Here is a 16,832-nt window from a genome sequence, read left to right on the forward strand (position 1 = left end):
ATAATCAAGCTGCCTCTGGGATTCTGAGCAAATTCTTAAGAGACTGCCCAGAATGAGGAGTCAGGCTCCCCAGAGATATAGAGCCATAGGGCAGGTACTGCAGGCCACATAAACACAGAGCCCTACCAGAGGCGTTGTCTCTACAGTTTCCCCTGTGGCTTCTTTCCAACCTTAAGCTGCAGGTCTACAGGGAGCAGAGAGCAGAGGAAATGTTCTCTGGGGGATCTTGGGTGTCTAAAAGGCTGGTTCAATATACTTCATTTCTTGGCTAAGTACTATAGGATTTTATTTATAAGAGGCTTTGACATTTATGGTCCCTGACATATGGCTTGTGCTGTCACACAGGCCCCATACCTGCTGTGTCTTGCTATCACCAATTTGAAAATTCTTTTCTTCCAGTGTGAGGGATTGAACGCAGGGCCTCAAAAGTTTTATGCATGGGCTGTATCTCTCAGCTATATTCCCAGTTTTCAGTAATTTTTTTGAATGATGGTATTTACATTATTTTAGGAGGGGTTGGCCCTTGCATGTTGCTGATTCTGTCTTCCACATCCAGAAATTTCCATGGAGCACCTGAGGCTCAAATTCTTTTTTTATTTTGTTTGTTTTCACAAGACAGGGTTTCTCTGTGTAGCCTTGGCTGTCCTGGACTTACTTTGTAGACCAGGTTGGCCTTGAACTCACAGCAATCTGCCTGCCTCTGCCTGCCTCTGCCTCCCTGAGTGCTGGGATTAAAGGTGTGAGCCACCATGTCCTCTGCTCCCCAGCTTGGCAGCATTTGCTAAGTTACAAGACCGGTGTCTTAGTTTGCCCATCAGTAGGACAGATGTCATTTTAAAATGAACAAAAACAAAACACAAACCAAAATAAATCTCCCCAACCTGTGGTTCCACTAAAGCACCAAGCCTTTGGGAAGCATTACAACAAATCAATCACCTGCGTGCATTCCACAGTGATGTGTATGTGTGGCTCCCTGAGGTCGTGGCCTAGGCCAATCCTTTCCCCATCTGCCCACCCCCAGGACTTCTCCTAGACCACCTCTGAACCATCTCTAGAAAACGCCACCACAGTACTGAGCTCCAGGCCCAGAACAGCTCTTATTTATTAATGGACATCATAAAATCTGCTTCCCAAACAGTCGTAACTCACCAGCTACAGGAAACAGCTCATCCTTAAACAGAGGCAAAGCTATGCTGAACGGAATACCAGACTTATCATTTAAAAAAAAAAAAAAGCACTGCTGCTAGATAAATTGGGAGCTGGAAAAGGGAAGGTCCCTTGTTGATAAAGCACTCCCCTAGATGTCTGTGATCCACCGCCTACTTCCTCTCTACTGAGAGCAGGCATGACTTAGTGGGTTCAGATCGCAGAAACTCCAAACCGCTGGTGCCAGGACACAGGGCATAGACCAGACCTTGAAGGAACCTATACACTGAGGATGAGAACTGGCTCAGGATGAATCGGCCATGGAGTACTGCTGAGGGAGTGCCCAACACATGCCAGGCTCTTGGCCCTGGGCTTTCAGATAACATCTTAGTTTACCATCCTAACCTCAGAGCCAGTGCCTCACCCCCAGTGCTGCCACCCACTTCTTCCCAGCAACAGGAAATCTCCAAAGAAAGGTTTGACAGGAAGTGGAGGAAGCTTTGCCAATTTGGCTCAGATGTGCCAACCCTGGGCAAGGGCCACCTGACACTCCCTCAGTCAGCCAGGACTGGAAGTCTCTCTTCCTCAGACAGACGCCCTTGGGACTGACTACACACCTGTCACCTGCTGGGGCCACACCTTGGGAAGCAGGGCTTCCTCCTGAGGCCTGTGCTAACAGGCTTCTAGCTCTCAGCTCCCTCCATCCTCACACTCACCCTCATCCTGCCTAGGAACCCCAAAGCCCCACCCAAAGTAGTACACTGGCACAGTCCTCATCCTTAGCGGCAATGAATGCAAGCACTGTTCTGACCACAGTGTCTGGTGAGAGAGGTCCTTGAATCCTCTCTCTTGATCCCCAAACCTTGGCACACAAAAACATCATCTGAACAAGAGAGAAGGAAACTAGGAGCTTGCTTCCCTCCCTGAGTGGGGAGCCAAGGAAACCCTGAGTGAGTGTGCAATGTTTGGCACACACAGCCCTATCAAGGATCCCAATGCCTCCAACCCTTGCAAATGGTAAAGCCTTCCCTGTATGGCTCAGGTGAAGCAAAATGGCAAACCCTCTTGTGGTTCAAGCACTAATGTTGGTAGTGTGTGCAAAACCAAGGAACCGCAGCTTCCTCCTCCCCATGTCTGCCGTCTGAAACTGCTCCCCCACAGGGACCTTCAATGGAGACGAGTTAACCCACTCCCTCAGTGCTGCACAAAAATCAAAGTTCTGAGGTTCCTACTTGTTGTGAAGTTGGTGCTGCTCCTCCAGAGCCAGAATGCTCAGCTTTTCTACACATGAGTCTATTCTTCCTTTATTCCCTGGCCGCTCCAATCAGGTCAAATCCCAGGTTCAAGACACTTGGTGAGTAGCACTGCAACAAACGTCATTCACGTCTTACACACTCACTCAGGGCGCCCTCGGCTTCCCAACTTGCTGGAAAGGTATTCCAGCTAGCTTTTGCTATCCTGTGCTTTTAATAAAAGGAAGAAGGAAACTACATTTTCTTTTTAGAGCCACCAAGAGAAGAGAACAACGTTAAGGTAGATTCAACTCACTGTTCTTGGTGCTAAGGTTTGAACCAGCTGGGTTAAAAAGGCAGGTATCCATTTTTGTAGTGGAGGCTGTTAGATTCTAAAGGTGCCAGTGGAAGTTCAGAGGAACAAGTGGGCCTGAGAGGACCAAGCAATGACTCAAAAGCAGCACTCTCCAAGGAGACAGATGAGCCCAAGCACCCTGATGGGAGCCTGCTTGCCCATTCACTGGGAGTTGTACAAATGACCTGGAGTAGCCACAGGTCTCCCTGTGGGCACAGCCATTTTGGAGGGGCTCAGACAATACAGTGGCTTAGTGAGAAACGTCTCCGAAACGCTTTTGCCGGCACCCTCCGACCAGTGGGCAATGAGAACAACAGATGGCTTAAAATGCCTAGTCACAGTCTGAGCCTCTTAGCCTGTAGACGGACTTGAGGGGGCTTTCTTGCCGAGTGAAGCAGGAAGGGGCTTTTCCTCCTTGTAAGAGTCCACTGTGAAGTCCTGACACCTCTCCTATACCACCTCCTGCACTTGGGAAGGGAGCGGTGGTTCAGGCTTTGAAGAGAAACTGAATTCCCATTCACGAACTCCCAACACCAAGGCACTAACAGGTATAACAAGTTCTGCTGATGATGAATGAGCTCCGGTAATAACAGGGCTCACCCTTCACCATTAAATATTAACCTTGTTCCCAATGATGTCATAAAACCAAGGCCCAGGAAGCGCTCTCATGACCACACTCCCCATCTGCTGAGGGAGGGAGTCAAGTATTCACCTCTTTCCTGGTAGCAAGCCAGGAGGACCTAGGGCTCTTTGGTGGACAAGAGCTTCGACATGTGTGCCACACCCAGGGCCCCAGCTACTTGAGACACCTTTATTAAAGGGACAGTGCAATTCAAGTGTTATAACAGATGTGGCCCAAAGCAGACCTGATTTCAAGCTGTGTTCACTTGGGGACTTCTACCCCAAAGGGGACATCGCCCTCAATTCTCTCCACAGAACAAGAGGTCCCTGGAAGAAGCACTTTCCCTCTGGACCTTGCTCTTTCGTTAGGAGCCATCACAATATGACATCTGGATTCTGCCTCACGCACATCAGTGGAGGAGGAACCAAGGAATGTACTCTGGAGAGGATCTGATGTGTGGGGGCTGCCGGATGAATACCTAATCCCTACAACAGGACACAAAAGTGTTCTGTGGGGTCAGAAAGGACGGGATGAGCACCAATACACACAAGGTATGAGAAATATTTTGACTCAATTTCAGGATGACCTGACAGCTGTTCCACACAGAACAAGGTGCTCTTTGAAGCAGCAAGCTCTCTGCCATGGAGGACTCCAAGCACAGAGTGGCTAGGACTGGCACACAGAAACACCTAGACTGCTATCTTCTGACACTGTAAGCTCTATGCTCCTCCTGAGATCTCCACAGCACTGTGAAGCATGGTATTGGGAACAGGATCGCTGATACAGGTTAAGGGGAGATGAAGGGCATGAGACTAGGCCCAGTGTCTCTAGATGTAGCTTCAGGGAGGGTGCCAGCAGCATCAGAAAGGCTGGGTGCTATGGGAGAGGCACCGAAGCTCCCAAAAGCCCTGTGTCCTGGAATTTTGTAATGTCTACGATATATAGAGAAACCAGACAGCTCAGGGTCTCAGGGATGGACCTGAGAAGTGAGCACACCTGTTCTCTGAAGAACTAAATAGTAAAGCTTTGGGCTTCCTGTGGGGTAAAGTGTGAGGTTCCCATGGTGCTAAACTACTCAGTTACCAGTCATGAAGGACACAGCAAAGTAAGAACAAAAGCAGCCCCAGATCGACCTACCCTTGGTCCAATCTCTGCTCTGAAGTTTTCTACCAGATATTATGACTTAAGTGCTACCAGGCAGGACCTGGGGCCCATGTTTTCTAAAAGCTCTCTGGAAGCTTTGGCATAAATATCCAAGACTGAGAATCCCCAGTAATAACAGACCTGTGCAAACACCTCACTATTAATCCCATGATTTCACAAACCCAGGGGAAGTGATTTGCTCAAGGTCCCACGATGAGTCAAGAGGCAGGGAATCTGGACTTGCAGAATGGCAGCCCAGAACCTTCCCCTTGCACAGAGCAGATACAGATGGGTGGAGCTTGGAACACAAGAGTCTTCCTGGCCATGTCCCTCCACCCCAGGAAGCTGAGGACCCCAGAAAAACATCAGCCATGTTTGTGCCACCCCACCCCAATACAGGAGCCACTCCCCTCATGATGACCTAAAAATACCATGGGAACAGAATTCTCCCAAACATCCCTCTTTCTTTCCAGAAGCAGCATTTAACCAAAGTTTGTAACTGTTTATTAGCATCTGGGAGGAACAAAAGAAGGCTGTAAAAACTGGGTCTCTTCAGTCCTAATGAGCACACAGCCATAGGAAGCTTTTCTCCAATGACACCACCAAAGACCTGCCAAAACGTGCTGCCTGCCCAGAGCTCTGCCCACGCAGGACTCAGCACAAGGAACCCCCAGGGCCTTGGAAATGCTGCAAGAACTTGGCTGAGGTTGGGCGGTCTCTGAGAGATGACCTCAATGTCTGCAGAGAAAGGAGTTCCAGCAGGAAAACCCTGGCGTCCTACTCTTGAAGGGACTCTACCATGGCCAAAGGGCCTGGTTCCACTGACCTCAGGAAGGCAGAACAGACCCAGCGAGGGTGAAGAGTAGTGTGACCCACACAGCTCAGGGACACTATCCCTGAGTGTCCACACACTATCCAGCACCACACACTATCCCAGCCAGGCCAAACTCTATTCTGCAAACAACCCTGATACCTCATGACATCTGCCAATGGACCCAAACAAGAGGCCAACAGCCTGCTGAACAGGAAACAGCCAGCTTCCAGGACTCTGTTAGGTTGTATTACAGACCAACTGCTAAGGGACCAGTTCCAAAGGAAGTGTCTTTTTCCTGGGGCCCTGGAATAGTATCCCCCATCCTCCTTATGCCGAGCCTCCAGCATCTTCCAGTGGCGTCCAGTCCCCATTGTGCTCTCCTGGGATGATAGCTGCTCACGTTACTACACGCTCACATCTCCCTGGTCCCCACAGCAGAGTTCTGAAGACAAACCTCCGAGTTCAAATCCTAGCGGCACCACCCTGAGAAGTCCCTCAACCTCTGAAGGCCTTAGTTTCTTCCCCCACCCAGCCAGGATAAGAACAGCGCCCACGTTCAGTGTTGGGCAGCAGCAAGGGCTTGACTGGGGATGCCATCATTCCAGACCCAAGGCCACATTAATACTGTGTTCCAAGGCACCCCTCCAGTACATGCGACGTGAGTCCACAGCTCCATCTGCTGCTCCACACTACCCCCCCCCACCAGCACAGAGCCCATGCTGGGCTCTAGACACAAAGCAGAATGGGTCAGAATCCTGGACCCTCGGGTTCACAGTCTAGCCAGGGGACAGACAACAGTTCACAAACGACAGTGACACAGCAGCGCCTCAGATAGAGAAGTGAATTTTCACATTCTGTCATACACTTAACAGGATTTTTTTTAAAAAGTCTGGCTCTACTATCACTAACTCCTGACAAGCTGTACGTGTTTTTTGGTTTCGGTTTTTTTTTTAATCAAATAAACTATGTTTAGAAAACTCAGTACATCTCCCAGAAGCCTTGTCTCTCTGCAGCCTGAGCCAGGCTGGCTGCCTTGTGCTCCCCCTGACATCTCAGCCTCAGACATGCAGGCCTTGTTCTAGGTGTTCTCCTAGCCAGAGGCTGATGGCCAGAGACAAGATGTGCACATGGGCATCATACTTGAGGGGACCTCCAGGCTTGAGTGCCAACAGGGCAAATCTTTTAATACCTTTGTGATCTCTGCATCTAATGCAGGGCCTGACAGAGAGAACACGAAAACTGAATTCTGTAAAACAGGAAATGGGCTCAGAGAGGCTAAGAATCATACCCAGGGTCACAAAGAAGAGCAGCAGGCCTGCCTGACCCCTGGACTCCTTCTTGCCTCAGCCTACTGCCTGTCTTTTGACATAAGGGCACTGTCCCCACTCTTACCCCACTGGGTAATTCATTAGCCAGCCCCTACCAACCTGTGACCTACCTAGGCATGGGAGGTCCAGAGACCAAGGCTACCCATCAGGGAGGTGGCTGGAAAGTGACAAGGAGGGGTGGGGACGGACAGATACGACTCAGAGGGAGACTGTCTGCTAAAGACACAACAAAGGCAGGGATGGGATGGGCAGGATGGGAGGCTGAGGAAGTGAGGGGATGGAAGCTTCTACGCTAGACTGGCAACTGTGAAGAACACAGCTTATCAGGCATGGCTGGCGAGATGGCTGGCGCCTAGGATAAGCACAGTTCAGCAAAGTGTCCATCCCAGACTTCTTTCTTTCCTTGAAAACAGCAGAGAGCATGCTGTTGGGAGGATGAAAAGCATTCTCATGTCTTCTGTCAAATACTGCTGTCTGGCCTTCAATGACACATGCTGGACTTGGGAGGGAGCGAAGCCAACATTGTCCCTGCAACAGACTGAAATCTTTAACGATCCCGGCCCTTTCCTGGTTTACCACTGCAGCTCCACTAGAAGAAACAGATAAAATGGGCTTTTATAAAACAAGTGCTTTGAGAAATTCTAAGGCCAAGAGCAAGTCATTTGCTAAACTTTATACAGGGTGGTGACTGCTGTCCTTAGCTGGTTTGTGCTGCCTCAGACTGCAAGGAATGAAACATGGAAAGAAAGGGGGTCATGGCTCCTCACTACACACTTTACCTCCCATGGGGATGGATCCCATAATTCCTGGGTTTTACTATCCTCTCCTTTCCCTACTGATCTGCCCACTAACTACAGAACAGAGCTCACAGAGTCATTGCAAGGCTCCCTTGCAATCCTACTTCCCATTGATGCCAGGCTAGCTTTCTGATGGAACCTTTTAACTATGCAACCAGTTTAAAAGTAGAGCAAAGGGGTCACCCAGATGCAGCTTAGACTTGGGCCACCTCCTGGAGGCTTAGCTCCCTCCCAAGTCCAGCACATGTCATTCCTGGCCCTTGACTTCTCTTGGTAGTGGCTGTGCAGAACCCCAAGGGCAATGAGGTCTCTGGGCAGTTCTTGATAGGAGTCTGGCAGCCCAGGCTCCATGCTACACAAATCCCCCAGGCAGCTTCGCCTGAGATAGTATCACTGCAGAGCGGGGCCGTTTACAACTGCTTAATTCTGACAGCGTGGCTATTTGAAACAACAAGCCTTGTTATAGTCTCAGAAATGCAAAGGCCACCCCACAGCAGGGTGCAGACCCTGGCTACAGGGAAAAACCACTTCCTCAGCGGCTGTAAACTAGCTCTGGGAGGGGATGGGTAATCCTGCTGAAAGAGGCACAAAGATGCAAGACTAGATGAGGTAAGGCTACTTATGGTCCTGCCTGAGCCATCAGCTGGAAGGTGTCTAATCTCAGCAAGTCTCAGCCGCCTCATGGTGAAACAGGTGATTGGTCCACTGGTGCAAAGTGATCTCACAAGGGTCAGGTGTAACCACTAAAGCCAGGCTCCTCACATGGAGGCGCAGGATGGGATGCAGAGGGGTCATGGGACCAGACCACAGGTTGTGCTATGCTAATGGAGGGCAAGAGCACTGCTGGACCCAATGCTGAACACCAATGCTGGGCTGTACTAGAGTAGTCCGAGTACTTCCTGAAGGAGAGGGAACTAAGGTGATGGAGGTCTGCATGGGAGTCAAAAGACCAGCTTGTCATGCCAGAGGGTTTATTACAGGTTCCGGGAACCTGCATACCAGGCCTTTTAGAGCTGATTTTTATTTTATTTAGAGTTGTGTCACGTGCATATTTGTGTGGGTGCATGTAGATGATGGTAACGTGTGGAGGCCAGAGGTCATCTCAGGTATTGCTCATAAAAAAACTTTGGTTTTTTAAAACAGTCTCTCATTGGCCTGGAGTTCACTGATGGGTTGGCAGTGAGTTTCAGGCATCCTCTCCACCTCCCAGTGCTAAGAGCCCAGTTTTAGACAGACACAGTGACAAAGAGCTGAAGTAAAGGCATAGCATGGGTCAGGCCCACAGCCAACCTGTGGAGAGGGAGCAGGCAAGTAGAAAATATTGTCCTGGGGTTCTTAGCAGGGAGGTTGCTTCAGAGAGCTTGGTACCTAGGAGAAGGCATTTCTTTTTGCCTGAAGTCATTTTTCTATAGTTGAGAAAGTTCAGTCTCCAACTGGCCTTCTTTGCAGAAACCAAAACAAGTCCTCTAGACTCACACAGCCTTCTTTCCTAGTAAAGAACCTTTCTTTGACTTCTTGCAAGTCAGTTAGCTTTAGGTACTATGCCCAGAACCAGTCCAAACTGTGAGTCCAGCAGCTGAGAAACAGCTGTAGAGGCACTGTAAAACTGTTAAGGCACATCTTAGGTCTGGAGTCACCAGCAAGGCTCCCAGGCAAGATCCACAGGTGTGTGAGGGTAAGGGGAGCCAGAGTTACTAAAGGGCAGACAAGACATGAGGAGCAGGGTTCACTAGGAAATGAAAGACAGGCCTGCCCCTCCTTCAGGAATGGGAACAGGTAGAGAGGACAAAATTCATTAATGCAGGGGAGGGTTGTTCTTTGGTGAAGTGGCAAAAAGCCAGACTAAAGTAACTCCCTGATAGCCCAAGGCAGGGAAAGCCAAGTGGCTGATGCTTTTATGGGAGGGAGGTGATGTGGCCTGGGCGGGACCAAGCTCACAAAGACAAGCAGAAGCAGCAGAGATGCCTAGAGTGGCAGTGGCCAAAGTCAGCTTTCCCACACTGCTTTCAATAGGTCTTGAGCTCTGGTTCAGACCACCTCAGTCTCCTGCCTTTTCTTCTTCAGTTTCCTGCCGAGTTTCTGAATATTAATCTCACAGTAACGTGATGAGCAGAGCTGCAGGGCTGATGACGGGCTGTGCGGGAGCCTGGCTCTCAGACACCGGAGCAGAGCAGCAAAGCAAAGAGCACAGGCCCTGGGGAAGAGCCAGGCATGGGTCTGTCTGAGCAAGGTTACTGAGTAGTGAGCAAGTTCCTAAACACCTCGTGCTTGGGTCTCAGGAGGAAAACAAAATTACTTGCCTACAAAGGCTGTCACAAGAATGAAGGAACATTCTTAGCACAGTGCCAAACAGGCTTAGTATATTTTAGAAAATCCAGTCATGGGGCTGTGGACGTGGCTCAGTAGTAGAGTGTGGTTTATGCCTAGCTCTGGGTTCTGCCTAAGCGAGGCCTAGAGATGCGTAACTGTAATCGAGGGGTGCAGGCAGAAGGATCAGGTGTTCAAGGTCATTCTTAGCTATGTATCAAGTTGCAGGCAGGCCTGTGTTACATGAGACCTTGCATTAAAAGGGGAGGGGTAGAATTCAGATATCACACACTGTCTTCAGTTGTCGTTTAATTACAAACCTTAACTCCAAAGTGTGCACACGCCCTTTAATTACTGAGGGGCGATGCTGTGAGTAACATACTGGCCTCGCACTCACAGCCTCGCTTGGAAGTTCCCTGACTTTGGGGTGACTTGAACCTTCACTTCTCCATCTCTCTGCCTTCTGAGGCAGTTAAGACAATGTGGAACTGATGGCTCAGGGCAAAGCGTGAAGTGCCCCCCTGGGGCCAGCACACCCTGCCTCCACAGGATAGCCATCTCCACCCTGCCATTCTGCATCCCTCAGAGTTCACTTGTCAGGGCTCTTGAAAGGCCAAGCCAGGAAAACAGGAAGGCAGCAGCAAGAAAAGGGGCCCAATTCCAGCCTAGCCAGGCCCTGGCTCTCCTGGACCGAGCTTAGTAGTTGAATTCCCCATAGCTCTTGCCAAATGCCGCCCCCCCCATCCAGGGTCTCCCCTGAGTCTCTTCAGGGACAGAGGCCCAAGCAAAGGCCACCCATAACCATTTATTACTACATGACTGACCAGCTCTAGAAGCCATTCATACGCTCCCCTCAAGCAGGCCCCAGACTCATCCTTACTTCGCCAGCTTTCATGACTGTGGCAAGCTGTGTCCTGTGCCGAGCATGCTTTTCTTCTGCCCCCAGCCACTTTGCAGGGTCAGATGGAAACTTAGCCCACTTCTTCCAAGGATCGCCCACCCCACCCTGATTACCTACGTGGACTTCCCTTCCAGAATCTGAACATCACTCCATTTCCCTTGCCACCACACCACTTCCATCTTCTCTCTGCCTGGTCTACAGGGCCTGGTCCTGTCTTCTGCATCAGCACCAGAGCAGATAAGCTGATAACTTCCTCGCCCAGTGACTTCCCCTCATACTTAGATGCTGGCACTGAAAACAGCAAACCAGTATCTTTAGTTGGGAAAAGCCGGAGGTTACTGGGCCCTGGGCCAAAGCTGGAGTAGAAGAAACCAAGAGTCAGTGGTACCTGCCCTCCACAGGCCACAGGAACTACCAACTCTGTTGGCCAGTCCTGGGAAGAGCCAGCACTACCTTCAACCCTCCATGGGCAAGAAAAACTCAGGGAGTCTGGGCCTCATCCCCTGGGCTAGAGCCAGCAAACTGAGTGGTAATCAGCAGAGGCGGGCAAGCCCTGGCTCTGCCTGGTGGCCCACTCCAACCTGACACTGCACATAAATTACAGGGAAGAGGATGGTGGCCAGCTGGCTTCAACACTGGCCCTGCCTCTCTCCAGCACAAGGAAGCACTTTATGTAGTCCAACACCTCATTATCTGGCATCTCAGTCGCACCGGAAAGAGCAAATAATGGGCTAAGAGGGACACATGCTGCACTATGAAGTTCCTCCCTGCACAAACCTGTCCTTGAGTCCCCACTGCCTATGTGGCAAAGGCTCAATTAACTCCTTACAGTGATATCTGCAGCCCTTCAATATGACCACAACAAAGCAATCTCTCTCAACACAGAGAGCAAGAGAGAGAGCGAGCGAGAGAGAGAGAGAGCACGCACTCTATTTAGCCTAATTTATTCACAAAATATTTACTGAATACCTCTGATATGCTGGGCACTATGCTAAAACAGCAGAAGGGCCTCTCGATCCCACCCACCTGGAACCCTGAGCAGGTAACAGACAAGTCCCTAGCTTTTCCCCCAGTCAGGGGTACTTCGTGGTTGGCAGTTGTTATCTTCTCTCCCACCTGCCACTGAAGAAGGAAGTTGCTCTCCCCAGATGCCTACCTGACACACTCACCCAAAAGTCTCTGCACCATACAAGAAAAGCAGGCAGCCCAAGCCAGCTACGCAGCCTGTTGAGCCATAGATGCCTACAACGGGGCGTGTCTTGGCTCTTCCACAAGACCCTGGGTTTTTAGGTGTTTTCCCAAGTTGGAGTTCCAGGAAGCCTGGGGACTGTCACTAAGTCTAAAGGCATTTAACTGACAAGCAGCCCTAGGTCCACTGTGGGGTCAACCTGTATGAGGTGTGGAGCTCTCGCTGTCTCTTTCCAGAAACCTAACAGAGACAACAGACACAGGAGCAGTGATGCAGACATGTGCGCAGAGAAAGGAAAGGTGACAGGAAACTTCCTGGGTGTCATGGCAGCTGAGTGGACAAGGGAGGTTAAAGGAGATGAATGTGATACAGAGGTATGCAGGTAAACACTGCAACTCTAGGCAAGGCAAGAGGTTTTCCAGCTGGCTGGCCAGAAGCAATGAGGCAACAGGAAGCCTTTCTAAGAGGCAAAGGGCAGCTAGATTTCAAACTAGGAAGCTGGACATAACCGAAGTCACAGAGAATACTAGGCAATTATCTAGAGTCACTTTCAAAAGACAGAAGGTCTGACCAGAAAAAAAATCAACTAGAGGTCAACAAGATGGCTCAACAGGTAAGGTGCCTGCTAGGCAAGCCTGATGGCCTGAATTCAATTCCTGGATCCTACATGGAAGGAGAGAGAACCAAGTCCTGAAAACTGCGCTGTGACTCCCACATGTGTGCCATGGCACGCATGCACCTGCATGCACGAGCATATGCATGCACACTTTTGCACACTCATAGTGAATTTTTTACAAAAGCAACAAGGGCTATGAGGGATAGGGCTTTTCTTGTGACAACATTTAACAAAGCTGTAACAATAAGCATCTTATTGTTGATACGTCCATTTCTTAACCCTTTACAATGAACCAGACTGTATGATGAGAGGCTTTACCCAGGACAACAGAGTGGCTGAAAGACCAAAAGATGGTAGTTTTAAAAAACATATTTTTGACATGAGAATGTGGGTAACTTAGGTGCAACTCAGGAGAGATCAAAGACCTTCTGCATGCCTGGGCCAGAGGTGGCTTGCAAGGAACCAAGGGGGTGGGGCGGTTGGGGTTCCCCACACACTCAGAAGGTCAAATGGGCTTGGATAAAACCCAGCAAGAAGCAGCCAATATGGGCTGTGACTATGAAGTGGTAACCAATACTGCAACGTGTGATGAGCAACTCTTTGTTTGTGTCAAGGGTGTTATTGGAGCCTAGCCATACCTATCATTTGTACACTATCCACAGCAGAGCCGAGCTGAGTAGCTACAATAGAAACGGGTCTGCCAAAAAGCCAAAACTTCTTCCTCGATAGCTTTGCACAGAAAGTTTGCTAACCCCAAAACAACATGTTGCCCCCCAGGGAAGCAGACCCATGCCGGAAGACCCCGTTGGTCCCTCTCATCTGAGCAATTTCCCCACGTTCCTTTGACGCTCTTGGCCTGGTAAAATTTCCTCTGTAGTTTTGGAGGTTAAACACCTAATGCTTTTCCAAATCCATTCAGGTGATAGCCCAAAGAACGAACAACCAGGCCTTCAAGGCATGCCTTCCGCACAGGAGGACTGGAAATCACAGTGAGAAACGTGGTTCCCCTGTGAAATTGTGCAACTTCTTGTGTCTCATTAATTGAGGACAACAACAGTCATTTGATGCTTGGGCCTCGGCTTGATGGTAAAAAGCCATCACTCACTTGTGGTTTGTGACTCCCTCCTAAAAAAACCAACTGCATTCCACAGGAACCTGTGTTCTGGAGATGGCCGAAGCCTTTGAAAAAAAAAAAAAAAAACTTATGAACAAGAATAACACCTGGCCCACCTGGCACAGTGGCCCAGACAGGACGGGACTTGCCAAGTCACCTGGCTGGGGAAGTTCAAAGTTCAACTCAGCCCAAGTGGCTTCAGTGTTCCAGCTTCTGTGCCAGCTGTGAAGGGGTCAATAATCAAAAATGTGTTTTCAAGGAGCCCAATCCCTCGGGCTCCTTTATTGACGAAGGAATGTCAATAAAATTAGAGAAGCATGGCAGGCCTCGGGCTTGGCCCTTGACCTCCAAGACACGTCCCTTAGAAGAAAAGTAGATGAGATGGTACTTTTCTTTCACATCCCTATGGATCACAGTGGGGCAAGGCAGGCAACTCATGTGACAGAGTACAGTATGCCCTGGGAATTCATAGAAAGCAGCTAAAACCCCTGGGGCACAGCTGAAATGTCTTCTCCCCATGAGGCTCAGGGCTCCTCATCTAGAGGGGTACCCTGGGAAAAGATGGTGGCTCTGAAACGTCATCAGGCACCTGTCATGTGCTTCTGCCTGCCTCCTGCTGAGAAGTTAGGGGAGGGGGGGGAAACTGTCCCTGTCTCTGGAGCAGCAACATTCCACAGCAAGATCACAGATGTCACAGCAGGACAGACAGACAGGACTTGAGAAATAGAGGAGATCAAAAAGCAGGCTCTTGTTTGGGCAGGTAGCCAAGATAATCTCCACCCCTTCCTGGGTCAGAAATAATAGCCAGGCGAGCCCTCTCCTCCACGGTGGCTTCCCTTCTATTCTGGCCCACTGCGCCGGAGGGAGTTAAGCAAGAGAGGGTGTGAACTTCATCTTCCTGAGCCTGACAGTGCAGTTCCCATATAGAGCTAAGCACAGGCTGAGGCCACCGATACAGACAGATGTCCATCCGCCTCTAGCACCAAGGGCTAGCACTAGCTCGGATGAGCAAGCCTGGTGAGCTTATATAACAAAGGGCTTGTCACCACCTCCTGTGATCACCAGCATTCCAACACAATGAGACACAGCTCACTGGCTTTGAAGCTCATCAGCTCATTCAGATGGCCTCAGCACAAACTTCAGCTGCGGGCTGCCTACCCTTCCTTACCTTACCATTTCCTTCATGGGGACCTAGGGATAGCATTGTTTTGTTTTTCTCGTTTAAGTTTGTGTGTGTGTGTATGTGTGTTTTTTTTAATATGCTTTTGTGATTAAATAATCTGCATTTGTTTTTGAACCTGCAAAATAATCCAACCTTCCTATGACAACCACTCTTAACATTTCGGTCTACTTCCTTCCAGCCCCTTTTTCTACAAGAGCAGGAGGGGGAGTGGGGGAGGGGCGGGGACTACAAACACAGGGCTTTTCATATCTTGCTTAAGCATTTCATCTGGAGCTTCTCTCTCCACAGTCCCACTCTAGTCACTTAATTCAGTCTGTCGGCTGTGCCTTCACTGCAGGCATGTGCCTTACATTAGCCATTTCCCGTGGTGGGGTGCCCAGGGAATTCCCAGAGGTTATTTTCTTCCCCAAATGCGGTTAAAGGACCTGTAACTAAAGCACAGTAACTCTCTTCGTTCTATTCTTAAATAAATTCCTCAGACTCACCTAATACCTCTCACCTATGCCACTTGGTTCCCTCATTGTTTCTGGTCATTCTTTTTGACCTGACACAAGCCAACAACTTTTTCTGTTTGTTTGCTTGTCTCAGACAAGGTCTTTCGTATCCCAGGCCGGCCTAGAATTCAAACCATTTGTGCACCACCACACCCAGTCTCTGCCTTACTGGAGAGTGAACCCAGGGTTTACACTATGTGTATGTGTTGTTCATACGTGTGCAGGAATGTGGGTGAAGGCCAAAGGTCAATCCTTGGTTATCATTCCTCCCTTGCTGTCCACCTTGTTTTATGAGAGAAGAGCCCATGCTGGCTTGTCAAGTACACTAAGGGTGCCTGGCCAAGGGAGCCACAGGAATCTATCTGCCTACCTCTGCCTCCCTACTGCTGGGATTACAAGCAATACCGCTACACCACACAGATTCCACAGGACTCTGTTTTTAAAGCAAGGACACAACACATGACACTCTGCAGCACACACAGCTGCTCCCATATAATCTCTAAGTCAAACTCATGATTCCCAGTCTAGCCACACATGCCAGTCAGTGTTTGAGCATCTCTGCACAGGCACTGGTAAATGCCAGAGCCCTTACAAAATGGCGGTCTTTCATTACGGAACAGGAAATGTCACACACAGCTACAGAGGCAGACTAAGGATGGCAATCTTACACAGGTCCTCCAACTTCTAGACTCAATCCGAGGTTACTTTCCATGTCCTATTCACACAAGCCTTTGAAATTCAAATATACAGATCTTCACAGGAAGGCAGGTCTCTCTACCAGAGAAGCTGATTCCTGTTTGAATGTTTTAAAAGAAAAGTCTGGGGAAGGCACAAGAATGTAGGAACCGGGTGTGGTTACAGTACCCTTATACCACAAAGTATAAAATAACTCTAAAGAGGAGAGCGCTCATACCATCCAAGTTCGCCTTCCTGGTAGGAAAGGCTGGAGGCTGATGGAACCACAGGCTGCTGAGCTTTAAAGGAACCCTACTGAGGAGATTCGGAGATGTAAAGAAAGAAAAAAATGACAAGACGACACCCATGGACTATAAACTGACCATGGAACTGCTTCATCAGCAGCCCCTGGTGAGTCTTTAATATCAGCAATTCCTGCTGCCACCAGAGGCTTCACGGCCTCCAAACAAAAACCCTGCCTGGATGGAGTTTCCTGTTTCAGAATCAGCCCCGAAGCCACCTTACTCCACAGGGACCCAGGGTTAGACCGTGCCATGAAGTAAGGGCGCGTTCCCAAGACCCAGCCATACATCCAAGCTCAGTGTCTGCACTTGAACAACCTTCAGGCCCAAGTTCTGGCAACGCGATCCAAGCTGTCAGAGCATTCTCAGTTGTCCTACGGGTGACTGGCAAGTGATGACACTGACTCCTACCATCCTGTCACTTCATAATCACACCACAGATGGGTTTCAAATGGATCCAGGCCCTGTAGAAGCCTACTGAGAAGTAGTGAAATTCCTAGACCTAGATCTTTGAAGTCTTCCTTCTGGCTTCCTAGCTGGACAGAGTGGCCAGTGTCAGAACTGCAAAGGCAAAAAAGAACCGGCTAGGGACTCCTCAGGGTCCCCCTGAGACC

The 16,832-nt window shown here is 49.6% G+C and overlaps 1 protein-coding gene across 2 annotated transcripts in view; it reads right to left on the bottom strand.

Moving 5' to 3' along the window:
• Nucleotides 1-16,832, bottom strand: part of Shb (SH2 domain containing adaptor protein B) — a 114,812-nt gene that overhangs the window by 82,919 nt on the left and 15,061 nt on the right. The gene's annotated exons all lie outside the window — the stretch shown is intronic.

Source organism: Psammomys obesus, unplaced genomic scaffold, assembly GCF_907164565.1.
Source record: "Psammomys obesus unplaced genomic scaffold, mPsaObe1.curated_primary_1811, whole genome shotgun sequence".
Lineage (NCBI taxonomy): Eukaryota > Metazoa > Chordata > Mammalia > Rodentia > Muridae > Psammomys > Psammomys obesus.